The sequence below is a fragment of the Mirounga angustirostris genome, unplaced genomic scaffold (assembly GCF_029215605.1).
Source record: "Mirounga angustirostris isolate CCGP_5_RB_7025 unplaced genomic scaffold, mMirAng1.0.hap1 SCAF_8, whole genome shotgun sequence".
NCBI classification, from domain to species: domain Eukaryota; kingdom Metazoa; phylum Chordata; class Mammalia; order Carnivora; family Phocidae; genus Mirounga; species Mirounga angustirostris.
The window spans coordinates 28,562,486-28,582,620 of NW_026991716.1; the positions used below are offsets into that span (position 1 = coordinate 28,562,486).

The window sequence follows — 20,135 nt, forward strand, 5'->3', positions numbered from 1 at the left end:
GCTTTGCAAAAGCTTTTTATCTTAATGAAGTCCCAATAGTTCATTTTTGCCCTTGCTTCCCTTGCCTTTGGCGATGTTTCTAGGAAGAAGTTGCTGCGGCTGAGGTCAAAGAGGTTGCTGCCTGTGTTCTCCTTTAGGATTTTGATGGACTCCTGTCTCACATTGAGGTCTTTCAACCATTTGGAGTCTATTTTTGTGTGTGGTGTAAGGAAATGGTCCAGTTTCATTCTTCTGCATGTGGCTATCCAATTTACCCAACACCATTTGTTGAAGAGACTGTCTTTTTTCCATTGGACATTTTTTCCTGCTTTGGCAAAGATTAGTTGACCATAGAGTTGAGGGTCCATTTCTGGGCTCTCTATTCTGTTCCATTGATCTATGTGCCTGTTTTTGTGCCAGTACCATGCTGTCTTGATGATGACAGCTTTGTAATAGAGCTGGAAGTCCGGAATTGTGATGCCGCCGGCTTTGCTTTTCTTTTTCAACATTCCTCTGGCTATGCGGGGTCTTTTCTGGTTCCATACGAATTTTAGGATTATTTGTTCCATTTCTTTGAAAAAAGTGGATGGTATTTTGATGGGGATTGCATTAAATGTGTAGATTGCTCTAGGTAACACGGACATCTTCACAATATTTGTTCTTCCAATCCATGGGCATGGAACGTTTTTCCATTTCTTTGTGTCTTCCTCAATTTCTTTCATGAGTATTTTATAGTTTTCTGAGTACAGATCCTTTGCCTCTTTGGTTAGATTTATTCCTAGGTATCTTATGGTTTTGGGTGCAATTGTAAATGGGATCAACTCCTTAATTTCTCTTTCTTCTGTCTTGTTGTTGGTGTATAGGAATGCCACTGACTTCTGTGCATTGATTTTCTGTCCTGCCACTTTAATGAATTTCTGTATGAGTTCTAGCAGTTTGGGGGTGGAGTCTTTTGGGTTTTCCACATAAAGTATCATATCATCTGCAAAGAGTGAGAGTTTGACTTCTTTGCCGATTTGAATGCCTTTTATTTCTTTTTGTTGTCTGATTGCTGTGGCTAGGGCTTCCAATACTATGTTGAATAGCAGTGGTGATAGTGGACATCCCTGCCGTGTTCCTGACCTTAGGGGGAAAGCTCGCAGTTTTTCCCCATTGAGAATGATATTTGCTGTAGGTTTTTCATAGATGGCTTTTATGATATTGAGGTATGTACCCTCTATGCCTATACTCTGAAGAGTTTTGATCAAGAAAGGATGCTGTACTGGGGCGCCTGGGTGGCTCAGTCGTTAAGCATCTGCCTTCGGCTCAGGTCATGATTCCAGGGTCCTGGGATCGAGCCCTGCATCGGGCTCCCTGCTCGGCCGGGAGCCTGCTTCTCCCTCTCCCACTCCCCCTGCTTGTGTTCCCCTCTCTCGCTGTGTCTCTCTCTGTCAAATAAATAAAATCTTTAAAAAAAAAAAAAAAAAGAAAGGATGCTGTACTTTGTCAAATGCTTTTTCTGCATCTATTGAGAGGATCATATGATTCTTGTTCTTTCTTTTGTTAATGTATTGTATCACGTTGATTGATTTGCGGATGTTGAACCAAACTTGCGGCCCAGGGATAAATCCCACTTGGTCGTGGTGAATAATCCTTTTAATGTCTGTTGGATCCTATTGGCTAGTATTTTGGTGAGAATTTTTGCATCCATGTTCATCAAGGATATTGGTCTGTAATTCTCCTTTTTGATGGGGTCTTTGTCTGGTTTTGGGATCAAGGTAATGCTGGCCTCATAAAATGAGTTTGGAAGTTTTCCTTCCATTTCTATTTTTGGAACAGTTTCAGAAGAATAGGTATTAATTCTTTTTGAAATGTTTGGTAGAATTCCCCTGGGAAGCCATCTGGCCCTGGGCTTTTGTTTTTTGGGAGATTTTTGATGACTGCTTCAATCTCCTTAGTGGTTATAGGTCTGTTCAGGTTTTCTATTTCTTCCTGGTTCAGTTTTGGTAGTTGATACATCTCCAGGAATGCATCCATTTCTTCCAGGTTATCTAATTTGCTGGCATAGAGTTACTCATAATATGTTCTTAAAATTGTTTGTATTTCTTTGGTGTTGGTTGTGATCTTTCCTCTTTCATTCATGATTTTGTTGATTTGGGTCATTTCTCTTTTCTTTTTGATAGGTCTGGCCAGGGGTTTATCAATCTTGTTAATTCTTTCAAAGGACCAGCTCCTAGTTTCGTTGATCTGTTCTACTGTTCTTTTAGTTTCTATTTCATTGATTTCTGCTCTGATCTTTATTATTTCTCTTCTCCTGCTGGGTTTAGGCTTTATTTGCTGTTCTTTCTCCAGCTCCTTTAGGTGTAGGGTTAGGTTGTGTACTTGAGACCTTTCTTGTTTCTTGAGAAAGGCTTGTATTGCTATATACTTTCCTCTTAGGACTGCCTTTGCTGCATCCCAAAGATTTTGAATATTGTGTTTTCATTTTCATTGGTTTCCATGAATTTTTTAAATTCTTCTTTAATTTCCTGGTTGACCCATTCATTCTTCAGTAGGATGCTCTTTAGCCTCCATGTATTTGAGTTCTTTCCGTCTTTCCTCTTGTGACTGAGTTCTAGTTTCAAAGCATTGTGGTCTGAAAATAGGCAGGGAATGATCCCAATCTTTTGGTACTGGTTGAGACCTGATTTATGACCTAGGATGTGATCTATTCTGGAGAATGTTCCATGGGCACTAGAGAAGAATGTGTATTCCGTTGCTTTGGGGTGGAATGTTCTGAATATGTCTGTGAAGTCCATTTGGTCCAGTGTGTCATTTAAAGTCTTTATTTCCTTGTTGATCTTTTGCTTAGACGATCTGTCCATTTCAGTGAGGGGGATGTTAAAGTCCCCCACTATTATTGTATTGTTGTCGATGTGTTTCTTTGCTTTTGTTATTAATTGCCTTATATAATTGGCTGCTCCCATGTTAGGGGCATAGATATTTATAATTGTTAGATCTTCTTATTGGATAGACCCTTTAAGTAGGATATAGTGTCCTTCCTCATCTCTTATTACAGTCTTTGGTTTAAAATCTAATTTGTCTGATATAAGGATTGCCACCCCAGCTTTCTTTTGGTGTCCATTAGCATGGTAAATGGTTTTCCACCCCCTCACTTTCAATCTGGGGGTGTCTTTGGTTCTAAAATGAGTCTCTTGCAGACAGCATATCGATGGGTCTTGTTTTTTAATCCAATCTGAGAGCCTGTGTCTTTTGATTGGGGCATTTAGCCCATTTACATTCAGGGTAACTATTGAAAGATAGGAATTTAGTGCCATTGTATTGCCTGTAAGGTGACTGTTACCGTATATTGTCTGTGTTCCTTTCTGGTCTATGTTGCTTTCAGGCTCTCTCTTTGCTTAGAGGACCCCTTTCAAGATTTCCTGTAGGGCTGGTTTTGTGTTTGCAAATTCCTTTAGTTTTTGTTTGTCCTGGAAGCTTTTTATCTCTCCTTCAATTTTCAATGACAGCCTAGCTGGATATAGTATTCTTGGCTGCATATTTTTCTCATTTAGTGCTCTGAATATATCCTGCCAGTCCTTTCTGGCCTGCCAGGTCTCTGTGGATAGGTCTGTTGCCAATCTAATGTTTCTTTTTTTTTTTTTTTAAGATTTTATTCATTTATTTGACAGAGAGAGAGATAGCGAGAGCAGGAACACAAGCAGGAGGAATGGGAGAGGGAGAAGCAGGCTTCTTGCCGAGCAGGTAGCCCGATGTGGGACTCAATCCCAGGATCCTGGGATCATGACCTGAGCCGAAGGCAGACGCTAAACGACTGAGCCAACCAGGCGCCCACCAATCTAATGTTTCTACCATTGCAGGTTACATATCTCTTCTCCTGAGCTGCTTTCAGGATTTTCTCTTTGTCTATGAGACTCATAAGTTTTACTATTAGATGTCGGGGTGTTGACCTATTTTTATTGATTTTGAGAGGGGTTCTCTGTGCTTCCTGGATTTTCATGCCTATTTCCTTCCCCAAATTAGGGAAGTTCTCTGCTATAATTTGCTCCATTATACCTTCTGCCCCTCTCTCTCTTTCTTCTTCTGGGATCCCAATTATTCTAATGTTTCATCTTATGGTATCGCTTATCTCTTGAATTCTGCCCTCGTGATCCAGTAGTTGTTTATCTCTCTTTTTCTCAGCTTCTTTATTTTCCATCATTTGGTCTTCTATATCACTGATTCTCTCTTCTGCCTCATTTATCCTAGCACTTAGCACCCCCATATTTGATTGCACCTCATTAATAGCCTTTTTGATTTCTACTTGGTTAGATTTTAGTTCTTTTACTCCTCCAGAAAGGGTTTCTCTAATAACTTCCATGCTTTTCTCAAGCCCAGCTAGTATCTTTAAAGTGATGATTCTGAACTCTAGATCTGACATTGTACTAATGTCCGTATTGAGTAGGTCCCTGACAGTCGGTACTACGTCTTGTTCTTTTTGTTGAGGTCATTTTTTCCATCTTATCATTTTGTGCAGAGGAGAATAGATTAATGAGAGAACAAAATGCTAGCAGAGTAACCACGTCCCCAGAAAATATACTCTAAACAAATCAGAAAAGACCTGAAACAGTGGGAAAAGAAAGGGAAAGAGAGAAAAAAGAAAAAGAAAAAGATAAAGATAAAAACAAAAACAGAACAAAACAAAACAACAACAACAAAACCAGAATGTGATCAAATATGATCAAGCTGGTATTTAGATCAGTGCCACACACTAGATTTTGGGTGTATTTTGGTCTGTTAGAAGAAAGTGCCTCCCAAAATTTTAAAGAAAGAAAAACTTATATATGTACAAAAAAAAGGGTTGATATGATGAAGGGATGGAATATGACTGTAAAGATGGAAATTATAAAAAATTTTATAAAAGGAATTGATAAGAAGTTGTTTGAAAAAAGAAAGAAGAGGATTTAAAAAAGAAAAAAGAAAAAAAAGGGAGAGAATGTGATCAGGCAGGGGAGTAGGAAAAAAAACATATACCAGAGATTTAGGGTATATTTTGATCTGTTAGAAGAAACTATCTCAAATTTTTAAAGAGAGAACAACTTATATATATATGCCAAAAATACAGGTAACTACTATGAAGGGATAAACTATGTCTCTAAAAATGAAAAAAAAATGTTTTTTTTAAAAAAGGGATTGATAAGGGCACCGGGGTGGCTCAGTTGGTTGAGCGACTGCCTTCGGCTCAGGTCATGATCCCAGAGTCCCTGGATCAAGTCCCGCATCGGACTCCCTGCTCGGCGGGGAGTCTGCTTCTCCCTCTGACCCTCCCCCCTCTCATGTGCTCTCTCTCATTCTCTCTCTGACAAATAAATAAATAAAATCTTTAAAAAAAAAGGGATTGATAAGATGTTGGTTTAAAAAGGGAAAAAGAAAAATTCAAAAAAAAAAAAAGAAAAAGAAAAAAAGACAGTTAAAAAAAAATTAACTTTGAAAGACTAAAGAATCATGGTAAAAAAGCCATGAATTCTATGTGCAGTATTCCCCTAGCGCTGGAGTTCTGCCGTTCTCATTGATCGGTAAACTTGGTCTTGGCTGCCTGTTCTTGCTGATCTTCTGGGGGAGGGGCCTGTTACTGTGGTTTCCAAATGTCTCTGCTGGAGGCGGAAGTGCCCCGCCCTTGCCCGGTCTGGGCTAAGTAATCTGCTTGGCTTGCTCTTCAGAGCTTTTGTTCCCTGTGAGCTTTCCCTACAGCTTTGGAGGCAGAGAGTGAAAATGGCGGCCTCCCAATCTCCGACCTGGAAGAGCCGAGAACTCGGGGCCCAACTTCTCAGTGCGCCCCCAGAGAAAAGCAGTTAGTCACTCCCGTCTCCCCGGTCTCCGGCCGCACTCTGTGCTCACCTGGCCTGTGACCGCGTGTTTCTATGTCTGGCACCCGACCCCGGGTGGAGTCTGCAAACCCAGCAGATCCCTGCGGTGCACTCCCGCACGGCTCCTCCCGGGGGGAGGAAGGGGAGTCTCCCCGGATCTGCCGCTTGTTGGGTCCCTGCTGGAGGAGCAGTGGCCTGACTGGGCCGCAGATCATGGTTTATGGCAACCCCGAGCTGAGAGCCCGCGCCTGGGCTCCGCCTCTGCAGCCGGCTTCCCTGCTCCGGTAACTGGGAGCTCTGCCACACTCAGGCAACCCCGGTCTTTCTGTGACCCTGAGGGTCTTGAGACCACACTGTCCCGGAGGGTTCCACCCCCCGCTTAGCCACCAGAGTGACGTCCCTCAGGGGAGCAGACTTCTAAAAGTTCCGATTTTGTGCTCCGCGGTTCTATCACTTGCCAGAAGCGGCCGACGGAGGCCCCTCCCCCGCCGTCTATCCTCCCGAATATCGCCTCGGATTCACTTCTCCGCACGTCCTACCTTCCAGAAAGTGGTCGCTTTTCTGTTCAGAGAGTTGTTGCTATTCTTTTCTTTAATCTCCTATTGAGTTTGTAGGTGTTCAGAATGGTTTGATCCCTATCCAGCTGAATTCCTGAGAGGAGAGGATCCAGGTCTCCTACTCCTCCGCCATCTTGCTCCGCCCCCCTCGAAGTTTTTAATCTTAACTCCAAAAACTTCTTTACTAAAAATTTCATAAATACATTTTCCATTAAACACTGCTATCCGTGGCTGATGTTGCTCTGATTTCTGCATGAGAATACGTCCTCCTTCACAAAATTCTTTACTGGAAAGAGCTTTGCTGCGTGGTGTCCTTCCCACCACATTGGTAAATCCAATACCATACTTCCCTGGTAGAGCGTGATCATCCACCCCGTTCAGCTGCACCTCACTCAGGCCTGACATAAACAGACCCTTCCAAAAATGGTTTCCAGGTCCAGGGTAATGATGCCCTTTGTAAGCTGTCATTAGTCCTGGGTTTATGCCAAGAATCACAATGTTCAGATTGAAGGTCAAAATGTCCGGGAGGGTCTTAGAAGTTCAGCTTCTGAAACACCATTAAGACGGTCTTCTTTTCACTTTAAATGTGTCTGTAATTTTTTTTCTTGCTTTTCTTTTGATTTTGTGGACTAGTCAGACTTTTTGGCCTCAGCAGGCTTTTGGGGTTCTACTGCGTGTTTTGGTTCTGTTGCCCTGGGTTTTCTTTTCCTTCCTTTTGGGGTCTCGTGTGCAGGTTCGCGAGCAGGAGCGGGGTCTGGAACTTGTGCCGTGTTTGCTCTTCCCTCACCACTGCCCCATCAGGAGCTCCAGCCATCGTTCGTGGGCATGGGGATGTAGAAAAAGCTCGAGCTCGCTGAAGTGAAGGACTGCCCGCATTCTCCGCTTCCATCCCCCACTGGGGCTCCACGGCAAGCGAGCGCTGGTCTCTGGGGTGCGCCGGGAAACCCCCCCCCCCCCCCGGCTCTGTCCCGCAATAACCAGAGCCCAGAGCCCTGACAGGAACGTTGGCAGAACCCGGCTAGGGGCTGGCACTCAAGCTCCTCCCCCAAGTTTCTAGTCCCACCCCCGCACACCTCCCAGCCCCGATCCCCATTTTTGCTCATTTTTTAAATGAGTTCTTTTATATGTAACTAATGAATCATTGAACACTACATCAAAAACTAATGATGTACTATACAGTGGCTACCTGAACAAAATTTAAAAAAAAAGAGAAAAAATGAGTTCTTATTGGTCCTTTTTTAAGGGTTTTATGAGTATTCTACAGCAAGTCCTTTATTAGATATGGGATTTGCAAATATTTTCTCCCAGTCTGTGTCCTGAGCATGTTTCCTGATGTAACAGTAGACATTAGGGCACAGATGTATTTTTCTGATAAGACACATGACGGGGCGCCTGGGTGGCTCAGTTGGTTAAGCGACAGCCTTCCGCTCAGGTCATGATCCTGGAGTCCCAGGATGGAGTCCCACATGGGGCTCCCTGCTCAGCAGGGAGTCTGCTTCTCCCTCTGGCCCTCCCCTCTCTCATGCTCTCTGTCTCATTCTTTCTCTCAAATAAATAAATAAAATCTTTGAGAAAAAAAAAAAAAGACACATGACTGTGCTGGATTTGGGGTAGAGAACTTAGGTGACTGGGGGATGAGGGGTTACCATGCGACTTCTTTATTTTTGTACATTTGTGAGTATCTATTGAATTCTCCTGTATGTGTATGAATAAAGTTTTCAAAAAATACACTACTTTAAAATCCCTAACCCCTGACAAATCATCCTCAGACCATAAATGAAGACTCAGATTCTGAACTTCTACTTTAGGGCCAATTATCTTTTCACTGAACTATTTGGCCTTTGAATTTGTATTTGTGAAACAGGTGGGCTGGATGGACAAATTCTCCCACTGAAATAGCTTGAAATGTAGAAAAACCATCAGCTTGAAAGCATTAAACCTGACATGATAGTACTAACAATGAAACAATGAGCACCTCCCAAAAAAAAAAACCGAAGGAAAAGACCCTGCCTGGCCCCCCAGAAAGCAGGTTCCTGAGACATGGAGCAAAGGCTCTGTGAGTCCCCTGCCCAGAGTGCAACCGGGTGGCCCAGCCCTTCCAGCTCTGAGCCCTGAGTTGCTGACTTTCCCACCAACTCCTTTTTTAAAGTGTAAATAAAGCATTTACATTCTGATTCTGATGTGTATGCATGATGTATAATATATATGATGTACGTCTATTCACTGCAGAAAAATTATAAAATGGGAAAAGTGATAAATGACAAAGTAAAAAGGATGTAATTCTCACTCCTGAGCTGTTTTTTTTTTGCATTTGCTTCTAGTTTCTTCTATATCCCCCTGCTGCTGGAAGTCTCTCTCTCTAAGGTGATGAGCACAGACTCAGGGGCCCCAGCCCTGCTCTCTCCAGATGCCATTTCCCCAGTCAGCTCCCTGTCACCCTCCTGAGAGGCCTGCCTCTCACTTGTTCCTTGCTCAGCCTCCTGCACTCCCTCCCTGCTCCCCTCTCTGAGGTGATGAGCTCATTTGTTCCTCACTCAGAAAAGAAGGACTCAGGTGAGAACTGTGTACCCCCATCCCCCACCCCAGGTCGGCACCTGTGTCCTCAGCTTCTAAGCAGTATTGGGGGAGGGGCCCTCCTGTCTCAGGCTGCCCCTCCAAGTGGGCACACATGGCCCCTCACTCACCTGCATTATGCACTTGCCCCTGTCTCCTGGCCCAGCCATTACTCCTACAAACATGCTGCCATGACTCCCGTTCAACAACATGAAGCAGAACTAAATAAACCAAAACAAAATCATCCTATAAAAACCCAGTACTTGCTCCCAGGACTCCTCCAACTCCTGCCCCATCTCTGTGGCCTCCATGCAGAACTCTTCCTGACCCATCTCACCCACCATGTTCTTCAATGGATAGAGGCACAGAGTTCCAGAAAGTCAAATATGTCTGTAGTTCTTGATATCAAGACAGATGTGCCCAAGCTTCCATGCCCCCATTTCCTGAATCTCTGAGACCACCTGCATTAGTTCTTCTAGCTGATTCTCTGATTATTGCTTCTGTGCTTCTAAGTAGCCTGCTTCTCACATCTGTTCTCTGGTCTTCAGGTTTATGCATCAACTTTACTGAATTGGCTCTTCTTTCACACACTCCCATCTTCCCCATAAAATTATTTGATAATTTTGACAAGCTCAATGTGCAGTGTTTGCATTATTATGACCATGACATGCTAGTTGATGTGGGAAACAAAGGCAGAAGAAAAATGATTAAATTTCCTTACTACCTAGAGACCACTGACAAGTCCTTCAAACAGGCACAGCGACCTTCCTCTAGGGACTCAGCTGCCTCGATGTTAATACTTCGCTAAGGGCAAAACACGATCCTAGTCTGACCACCCCCCCAATCCTGTAAGTCTAAACTTCCTTTATCTCTAAGCCCTCCAAGATACATGTTGGTATGTATCATCCCCCAAGCATATGGCCCACCAATATACATCTGAAGGGTCTCCTGACTAAGGTTTTATTAGACTGTAATAAATGACCTTTTCCCAACAATAGCTAGCCCCTTCAGGATCCTGGAAACCTCACTTCCAAATTTCCTTAGAGACTTATGCTATCCCTACCCCCCTCCCAACTTGAAAGTATATAACAGGCCACTCCTCCTGACCCCATTGCAGCTCCTTCTGCCCACGGGTCCCCGGGCTTTAATAAAACCACCTTTTTGCACCAAAGATGTCTCAAGAATTCTTTCTTGATCATCGGCTTCGAACCCTAATAACTTCTTTCCTACATCACTAGTCACAACTGAGCATTTCATAGACTATGATTACATGTCCTTTCCTGAATCAACTTTTTATTTTCCCTAGAGTAAATAACTATCTTATCCCTTCATTTGCTTAGTTTCTGTTGAACTCCTATTAAATCCTTCCCCCACTCCCCCTGGGTAAGTCTTCATGAACACATTCAAACCCATCCACTCTTCTCCCATCTTCTTGCCCGTGCAGTCCCCTGGCCTGCAGCCCTCAGTCCTGCCCCATGGGGACAGGATGCCTGCACCCCTGGGACAGGGCTGACACCCGAACCCCCTGCAGCTCCTCCTGGGGGCCCTTGGCCTCTCTCCTGCTGGCTCCCTGTGGCCGCGATCCTATGTGCTCTCCCTGTCTGGTTTTCTCCATCATTTGTCCCACTTTGCCTACTGGTGTCCTGGGGAAGGAAACATGGAAAGTAGAACAGAAACTCTCACATCTGAGGAGCCCTTAGGCTGCCCTCGCCCTGAGTCACACGATGACATGGCAGAGACTCTGTGCTGGACAGAGTTGTCCTCAGGATTTGGGGGCCTTGTCTCATGTCTTCCAGCCCCCAGGCCTGTGTTGTTGCCTCTTGGAGTTTTCAGGGTGTCTGCCCTTCCACCCTCTTTCTGACATTTCTTTGTGATGTGTCCCGGTGTGGGTCTCCCCTCATCTGCTCTAGGTAAGAATTTGGGTGGGTCTTTCAACATGTGTGTTTCTCCTTGTGAACTTGGAGAAATATCCTTGAAATTGTTTCATCATTTCCTACTCAACATTCTTTTTAAAACAATCATTATTAACTAGTTAAATCACTTGATTGAGAAACAAACAGGTCTTCTCTCCTGTTGCCTTCACCCTCCCGATTGTACGACTTCAGGGAAGGACAACTGTAGTCATCCAGTGTATCCACTTAATTATTCATGTCTATGGTCATATTGTTCATTTCCCAGAGCTCTTTCCTGTTCTGTGATTGCACAGCGCTGTGTGTAGTTGTGTTTTTGTTTCATATCCATATGCCTGTTGCATCCTGTGGATATGACTGATCCTAGTTAGGGGACCTGCTGGGTCTCCTGGTTTCTGCCTTCGTGATACCATGACCTTCCTCCACACAACACTCATCTCAGGAGCAACTTACGTTTCCCTCTGTCATTTCTGCTCCATGCCCATCTCCCACATGACACTGCCAGTGTCTCGTCACCAGGGTGTCACCCTTGCTCTGGGTTGTAGCTCTGGAGTCCAGCTGATCCTGAGCCCCTGGAGACCTCCAGATGTCCACTGGATGAAGGACTTTAGTGTGATTGGAGCAGGTGACTCACATTGCTCCTTAATGTCCTCCTAGGCTCTGAGCCCAGCAACCTCCTGTCGCAGAAAATTCTAGAACATTGCAACAATTCACTTGCATGGAGTGCACATAATACCCACCCCCTTATGGACAGGGAACAGTGAACGACAAGTCAACAAGGCGTCTGAGAGCAAACCTTCTGGTTTGAACCCTGGCTGCACCACCCCCTTCTCCTCTCCAAGTCTCCCTTTCCTGTCCGTACAAAGGGATCCCCTCTGGGGTGCCTCCTGGGTTTGCTTTCATGATTGACTGCGACTCTCTGTGTAAATCACATGGTGATAATCCCTGAGACATGTTAATGTTCCACTGTTGATACCATTATCATCTTAAGCCCTTCTTTGCTTTATAAACCCAAGTCAAGAAACATCCTTGACAATATACTTTTGAGAACATGTGTGATTATCTCCTTAGGATAAACTCCTAAAAAAGTTGTCTGTGTCATAATAGAAGCACATTTAAATTGTGGAGATAGTTTACAAAAACACCTGTTAAAAATTGTATCCCAGGGCGGAGCAAGATGGCGGAGGAGTAGGAGACCTGGATTTCGTCTCCTCTCAGGAATTCAGCTGGATAGGGATCAAACCATTCTGAACACCTACAAACCCAACAGGAGATCGAAGAAAAGAAGAGCAACAACTCTCTCATCAGAAAAGCGACCACGTTCTGGAAGGTAGGACCTGCGGAGAAGTGAATCTGAGGCGATATTCGGAAGGATAGATGGCGGGGGAGGGGCCTCCGGCGGCCGCTTCTGGCAAGTGATAGAGCCGCAGAGCAGAAAATCGGAACTTTTAAAAGTCTGCTCCGCCGAGGGACGTCGCTCTGGTGGCTAAGCGGGGGTGGAACCCTCTGGGACAGTGTGGTCTCAGGACCCTCGGGGTCACAGAAAGACCGGGGGTGCCTGAGTGTGGCAGAGCTCCCAGGTATCGGAGCGGGGAAGCCGGCTGCAGAGGCGGAGCCCAGGCGCGGGCTCTCAGCTCGGGGTGGCCATAAACCGTGATCCGTGGCACAGTCGGGCCCCTGCTCCTCCAGCAGGGACCCAACAAGCGGCAGATCCGGGGAGACTCACCTTCCTTCTCTGGGAGGAGCCGCGCGGGAGTGCACCGCAGGGATCTGCGGGGTTTGGAGACTCCACCCGGGGTCGGGTGCCAGAGATAGAGGCGCGCGGTCGCAGGCCGGGTGAGCACGGAGTGCGGCCGGAGACCGGGGAGACGGGAGTGACTGACGGCTTTTCTCTGGGGCCTCACTGAGGAGCGGGGCCCCGAGTTCTCAGCTCCTCCCAAGCGGAGATTGGGAGGCCGCCATTTTCACTCTCCGCCTCCAAAGCTGTAGGGAAAGCTCGCAGGGAACAAAAGCCCCGGAGAGCAAACCCGAGCAGATTACTTAGGCGGGAGGGGGCAAGGGCGGGGCTATTCCGCCTCCGGCAGAGACATTTGGAAACCACGGCAACAGGCCCCTCCCCAGAAGATCAGCGAGAACAGCCAGCCAAGACCAAGGTTACCGATCAATGAGAACGGCAGAACTCCAGCGCTAGGGGACTACTGCACATAGAAATCACGGCTTTTTTACCATGATTCTTCAGTCTTCTAAAGTTAATTTTTTTTAACTGTCTTTTTGTCTTTTTATTTCTTTTTGAATTTTTCTTTTTCCCTTTTTCAACCAACATCTTATCAATCCCTTTTTTTAAAAAAAAATTTTTATTTTTCATTTTTAGAGTCATATTCTATCCCTTCATAGTAGTTACCCATATTTTTGGCTTATATATATAAGTTGTTCTCTCTTTAAAATTTTGAGATAGTTTCTTCTAACAGATCAAAATATACCCTAAATATCTAGTATATGGTGTTTTCTATTCCCCTGCCTGATCACATCCTCTCCCTTTTTTTTTCTTTTTCTTTTTTCTTTTTTTAAATCCTCTTCTTTCTTTTTTCAAACAACTTCTTATCAATTCCTTTTATAAAATTTTTTATAATTTCCATTTTTACAGTCATATTCCATCCCTTCATCATATCAACCCTTATTTTTGTACATATATCAGTTTTTCTTTCTTTAAAATTTTGGGAGGCACTTTCTTCTAAAAGACCAAAATACACCCCAAATCTAGTGTGTGGCACTGATCTATATACCATATAGATCATATTTGATCACATTCTGGGTTTTTTTTTGTTTGTTGTTGTTGTTTTGTTTTGTTTGTTTTTGTTTTTATCTTTTTCTTTTTCTTTTTTTTCTTTTTCTTTTTTCTCTCTTTCCCTTTCTTATCCCACTGCTTCAGGTCTTTTCTGAATTGTTTAGAGTATATTTTCTGAGGACGTGGTTACTCTGCTAGCATTTTGTTCTCTCATTAATCTATTCTCCTCTGCACAAAATGACAAGACGGAAAAAATCACCTCAACAAAAAGAACAAGACGTAGTACCGACTGCCAGAGACCTACTCAATACGGACATTAGTACAATGTCAGATCTAGAGTTCAGAATCATCACTTTAAAGATACTAGCTGGGCTTGAAAAAAATATGGAAGTTATTAGAGAAACCCTTTCTGGAGAAGTAAAAGAGCTAAAATCCAACCAAGTAGTAATCAAAAAGGCTATTAATGGGTGCAATCAAAAATGGGGGTGCTAAGTGCTAGAATAAATGAGGCAGAAGAGAGAATCAGTAATATAGAAGATGAAATGATGGAAAATAAAGAAGCTGAAAAAAAGAGAGATAAACAACTACTGGATCACGAGGGCAGAATTCGAGAGATAAGCGATACCATAAGACGAAACAACATTAGAATAATTGGGATCCCAGAAGAAGAAGAAAAAGAGAGAGAGGCAGAAGGTATAATGGAGCAAATTATAGCAGAGAACTTCCCTAATTTGGGGAAAGAAACAGGCATGAAAATCCAGGAAGCACAGAGAACCCCTCTCAAAATCAATAAAAATAGGTCAACTCCCCGACATCTAATAGTAAAACTTATGAGTCTCATAGACAAAGAGAAAATCCTGAAAGCAGCTCGGGAGAAGAGATATGTAACCTACAAGGGTAGAAACATTAGATTGGCAACAGACCTATCCACAGAGACCTGGCAGGCCAGAAAGGACTGGCAGGATATATTCAGAGCACTAAATGAGAAAAATATGCAGCCAAGAATACTATATCCAGCTAGGCTGTCATTGAAAATTGAAGGAGAGATAAAAAGCTTCCAGGACAAACAAAAACTAAAGGAATTTGCAAACACAAAACCAGCCCTACAGGAAATCTTGAAAGGGGTCCTCTAAGCAAAGAGAGAGCCTGAAAGCAACATAGACCAGAAAGGAACACAGACAATATACGGTAACAGTCACCTTACAGGCAATACAATGGCACTAAATTCCTATCTTTCAATAGTTACCCTGAATGTAAATGGGCTAAATGCCCCAATCAAAAGACACAGGCTCTCAGATTGGATTAAAAAACAAGACCCATCGATATGCTGTCTGCAAGAGACTCATTTTAGAACCAAAGACACCCCCAGATTGAAAGTGAGGGGGTGGAAAACCATTTACCATGCTAATGGACACCAAAAGAAAGCTGGGGTGGCAATCCTTATATCAGACAAATTAGATTTTAAACCAAAGACTGTAATAAGAGATGAGGAAGGACACTATATCCTACTTAAAGGGTCTATCCAATAAGAAGATCTAACAATTATAAATATCTATGCCCCTAACATGGGAGCAGCCAATTATATAAGGCAATTAATAACAAAAGCAAAGAAACACATCGACAACAATACAATAATAGTGGGGGACTTTAACATCCCCCTCACTGAAATGGACAGATCGTCTAAGCAAAAGATCAACAAGGAAATAAAGACTTTAAATGACACACTGGACCAAATGGACTTCACAGACATATTCAGAACATTCCACCCCAAAGCAACGGAATACACATTCTTCTCTAGTGCCCATGGAACATTCTCCAGAATAGATCACATCCTAGGTCATAAATCAGGTCTCAACCAGTACCAAAAGATTGGGATCATTCCCTGCCTATTTTCAGACCACAATGCTTTGAAACTAGAACTCAGTCACAAGAGGAAAGACGGAAAGAACTCAAATACATGGAGGCTAAAGAGCATCCTACTGAAGAATGAATGGGTCAACCAGGAAATTAAAGAAGAATTTAAAAAATTCATGGAAACCAATGAAAATGAAAACACAATATTCAAAATCTTTGGGATGCAGCAAAGGCAGTCCTAAGAGGAAAGTATATAGCAATACAAGCCTTTCTCAAGAAACAAGAAAGGTCTCAAGTACACAACCTAACCCTACACCTAAAGGAGCTGGAGAAAGAACAGCAAATAAAGCCTAAACCCAGCAGGAGAAGAGAAATAATAAAGATCAGAGCAGAAATCAATGAAATAGAAACTAAAAGAACAGTAGAACAGATCAACGAAACTAGGAGCTGGTCCTTTGAAAGAATTAACAAGATTGATAAACCCCTGGCCAGACCTATCAAAAAGAAAAGAGAAATGACCCAAATCAACAAAATCATGAATGAAAGAGGAAAGATCACAACCAACACCAAAGAAATACAAACAATTTTAAGAACATATTATGAGTAACTCTATGCCAGCAAATTAGATAACCTGGAAGAAATGGATGCATTCCTGGAGATGTATCAACTACCAAAACTGAACCAGGAAGAAATAGAAAACCTGAACAGACCTATAACCACTAAGGAGATTGAAGCAGTCATCAAAAATCTCCCAAAAAACAAAAGCCCAGGGCCAGATGGCTTCCCAGGGGAATTCTACCAAACATTTCAAAAAGAATTAATACCTATTCTTCTGAAACTGTTCCAAAAATAGAAATGGAAGGAAAACTTCCAAACTCATTTTATGAGGCCAGCATTACCTTGATCCCAAAACCAGACAAAGACCCCATCAAAAAGGAGAATTACAGACCAATATCCTTGATGAACATGGATGCAAAAATTCTCACCAAAATACTAGCCAATAGGATCCAACAGACATTAAAAGGATTATTCACCACGACCAAGTGGGATTTATCCCTGGGCCGCAAGTTTGGTTCAACATCCGCAAATCAATCAACGTGATACAATACATTAACAAAAGAAAGAACAAGAATCATATGATCCTCTCAATAGATGCAGAAAAAGCATTTGACAAAGTACAGCATCCTTTCTTTTTTTTTTTTTTTTTAAAGATTTTATTTATTTGACAGAGAGAGACACAGCGAGAGAGGGGAACACAAGCAGGGGGAGTGGGAGAGGGAGAAGCAGGCTCCCGGCCGAGCAGGGAGCCCGATGCAGGGCTCGATCCCAGGACCCTGGAATCATGACCTGAGCCGAAGGCAGATGCTTAACGACTGAGCCACCCAGGCGCCCCAGTACAGCATCCTTTCTTGATCAAAACTCTTCAGAGTATAGGCATAGAGGGTACATACCTCAATATCATAAAAGCCATCTATGAAAAACCTACAGCAAATATCATTCTCAATGGGGAAAAACTGCGAGCTTTCCCCCTAAGGTCAGGAACACGGCAGGGATGTCCACTATCACCACTGCTATTCAACATAGTATTGGAAGCCCTAGCCACAGCAATCAGACAACAAAAAGAAATAAAAGGCATTCAAATCGGCAAAGAAGTCAAACTCTCACTCTTTGCAGATGATATGATACTTTATGTGGAAAACCCAAAAGACTCCACCCCCAAACTGCTAGAACTCATACAGAAATTCATTAAAGTGGCAGGACAGAAAATCAATGCACAGAAGTCAGTGGCATTCCTATACACCAACAACAAGACAGAAGAAAGAGAAATTAAGGAGTTGATCCCATTTACAATTGCACCCAAAACCATAAGATACCTAGGAATAAATCTAACCAAAGAGGCAAAGGATCTGTACTCAGAAAACTATAAAATACTCATGAAAGAAATTGAGGAAGACACAAAGAAATGGAAAAACGTTCCATGCCCATGGATTGGAAGAACAAATATTGTGAAGATGTCCGTGTTACCTAGAGCAATCTACACATTTAATGCAATCCCCATCAAAATACCATCCACTTTTTTCAAAGAAATGGAACAAATAATCCTAAAATTCGTATGGAACCAGAAAAGACCCCGCATAGCCAGAGGAATGTTGAAAAAGAAAAGCAAAGCCGGCGGCATCACAATTCCGGACTTCCAGCTCTATTACAAAGCTGTCATCATCAAGACAGCATGGTACTGGCACAAAAACAGGCACATAGATCAATGGAACAGAATAGAGAGCCCAGAAATGGACCCTCAACTCTATGGTCAACTAATCTTTGCCAAAGCAGGAAAAAATGTCCAATGGAAAAAAGACAGTCTCTTCAACAAATGGTGTTGGGTAAATTGGATAGCCACATGCAGAAGAATGAAACTGGACCATTTCCTTACACCACACACAAAAATAGACTCCAAATGGTTGAAAGACCTCAATGTGAGACAGGAGTCCATCAAAATCCTAAAGGAGAACACAGGCAGCAACCTCTTTGACCTCAGCCGCAGCAACTTCTTCCTAGAAACATCGCCAAAGGCAAGGGAAGCAAGGGCAAAAATGAACTATTGGGACTTCATTAAGATAAAAAGCTTTTGCAAAGCAAAGGAAACAGTCAACAAAACCAAAAGACAACCGACAGAATGGGAAAAGATATTTGCAAATGACATATCAGATAAAGGGCTAGTATCCAAAATCTATAAAGAACTCATCAAACTCAACACCCAAAGAACAAAGAATCCAATCAAGAAATGGGCAGAAGACATGAACAGACATTTTTCCAAAGAAGACATCCAAATGGCCAACAGACACATGAAAAAGTGCTCAACAGCGCTCGGCATCAGGGAAATCCAAATCATAACCTCAATGAGATACCACCTCACACCAGTCAGAATGGCTAAAAATAACAAGTCAGGAAACAACAGATGTTGGCGGGATGCGGAGAAAGGGGAACCCTCCTACACTGTTGGTAGGAATGCAAGCTGGTGCAGCCACTCTGGAAAACTGTATGGAGGTTCCTCAAAAAGTTGAAAATAGAGCTACCATATGATCCAGCAATTGCACTACTGGGTATTTACCCCAAAGATACAAAAGTAGGGATCTGAAGGGGTACGTGCACCCCGATGTTTATAGCAGCAATGTCCACAATAGCCAAACTGTGGAAAGAGCCAAGATGTCCATCGACAGATGAATGGATAAAGAAGATGTGGTAGATATATACAATGGAATATTATGCAGCCATCAAAAGGAATGAGATCTTGCCATTTGCAACGATGTAGATGGAACTGGAGGGTATTATGTTGAGTGACATAAGTCAAACAGAGAAAGACATGTATCATATGACCTCACTGATATGAGGAATTCTTAATTGCAGGAAACAAACTGAGTGTTGCTGGAGTGGGGGGTGGGTTGGGAGGGAGGGGGTGACTGGGTAATAGGCACTGGGGAGGGTATGTGCTCTGGTAAGCGCTGTGAATTGTGCAAGACTGTTGAATCTCAGATCTGTACCTCTGAAACAAATAACGCAATATATGTTAAGAAAAAAAAAAGAAGAAAAAGAAGGTAGCGGGAGGGGAAGAATGAAGCGGGGGAAATCGGAGGGGTAGACGAACCATGAGAGACAATGGACTCTGAAAAACAAACTGAGGGTTCTAGAGGGGAGGGGGGTGGGAGGATGGGTTAGCCTGGTGGTGGGTATTGAGGAGGGCACATTCTGCATGGAGCACTGGGTGTTATGCACAAACAATGAATCATGGAACATTACATCCAAAACTAATGATGTAATGTATGGGGATTAACATAAGAATAAAAAACATTAAAAAAAAGATTAAAATCTTCGAACTTGGACTTCGGCCCCATTAGATCGCAGACACAGAAACTCCCTGCCCTGCTATGCCATCATCCAGTGCAAGATGTGCTCAAGTTTCCTCGAGCCCAGCACAAAGCATGTTAAGCTGAGAGACTTGAGAGATCAGTTGAAAGGCATTGAACCAAACACAGACGTTCAAGAAGTGAATGTACGTTTGATCTACAGCTAGCCCAAGAGGATGCAAAGAAGATGGCTCTTAAGGAAGAAAAATATGACCCAGTTTATGAAGCAGCGTCTGGCGTGCTTTTGCAGAAAATCCGAGCAACGGCGACCCTTGCAGCTTCCCTTCCACGGGGCTAACTCACAGTGGAGAATCAACTTTCGGGGACATTCCAAATGGGCAGTGGATGACCCAGTCCTTTACAGACCAGATTCCTTCCTTTAATAATCATTGTGGGACACAAAACGGGAAGAAGGAAACCATGCTTAAGAGTGGTGATTCTCAGCTCTACCTCAATGCTGCAGTTGTCAAGAAGTGGCCCTCAGTTTGCTAACTGAGGCATTTTGTTAGTATTTTACTCTGTGATAGAATGATAGTACATTTGTGTGGTAGAATCGACTGGATGAACCTAAGCAAGTTGGGAAGGGAAAAGGAGGACTTTTTGTGTATGAGTTTTTGTATTTGAATTAACCATCATTCCAGCTTTTTATAAACTATATTTCCTTTATGAAGAAATTGATCTTCTTTTGGGAGTCACTTTTAATCTGTAATTTTAAAATGAAACGGTCTGAATATTTATACTTGATTATGAACTGCGCATAAACCCAGATA

At 43.1% G+C, this 20,135-nt stretch overlaps 2 pseudogenes; one reads left to right on the forward strand and one right to left on the reverse strand.

Moving 5' to 3' along the window:
• Positions 1–6,439: 6,439 nt before the first annotated feature.
• On the reverse strand, positions 6,440–7,250 carry LOC135365641 (G/T mismatch-specific thymine DNA glycosylase-like; annotated as a pseudogene).
• A 12,031-nt stretch (positions 7,251–19,281) lies between these two features.
• LOC135365642 (G/T mismatch-specific thymine DNA glycosylase-like) lies at positions 19,282–19,857 on the forward strand (annotated as a pseudogene).
• Positions 19,858–20,135: the final 278 nt, after the last annotated feature.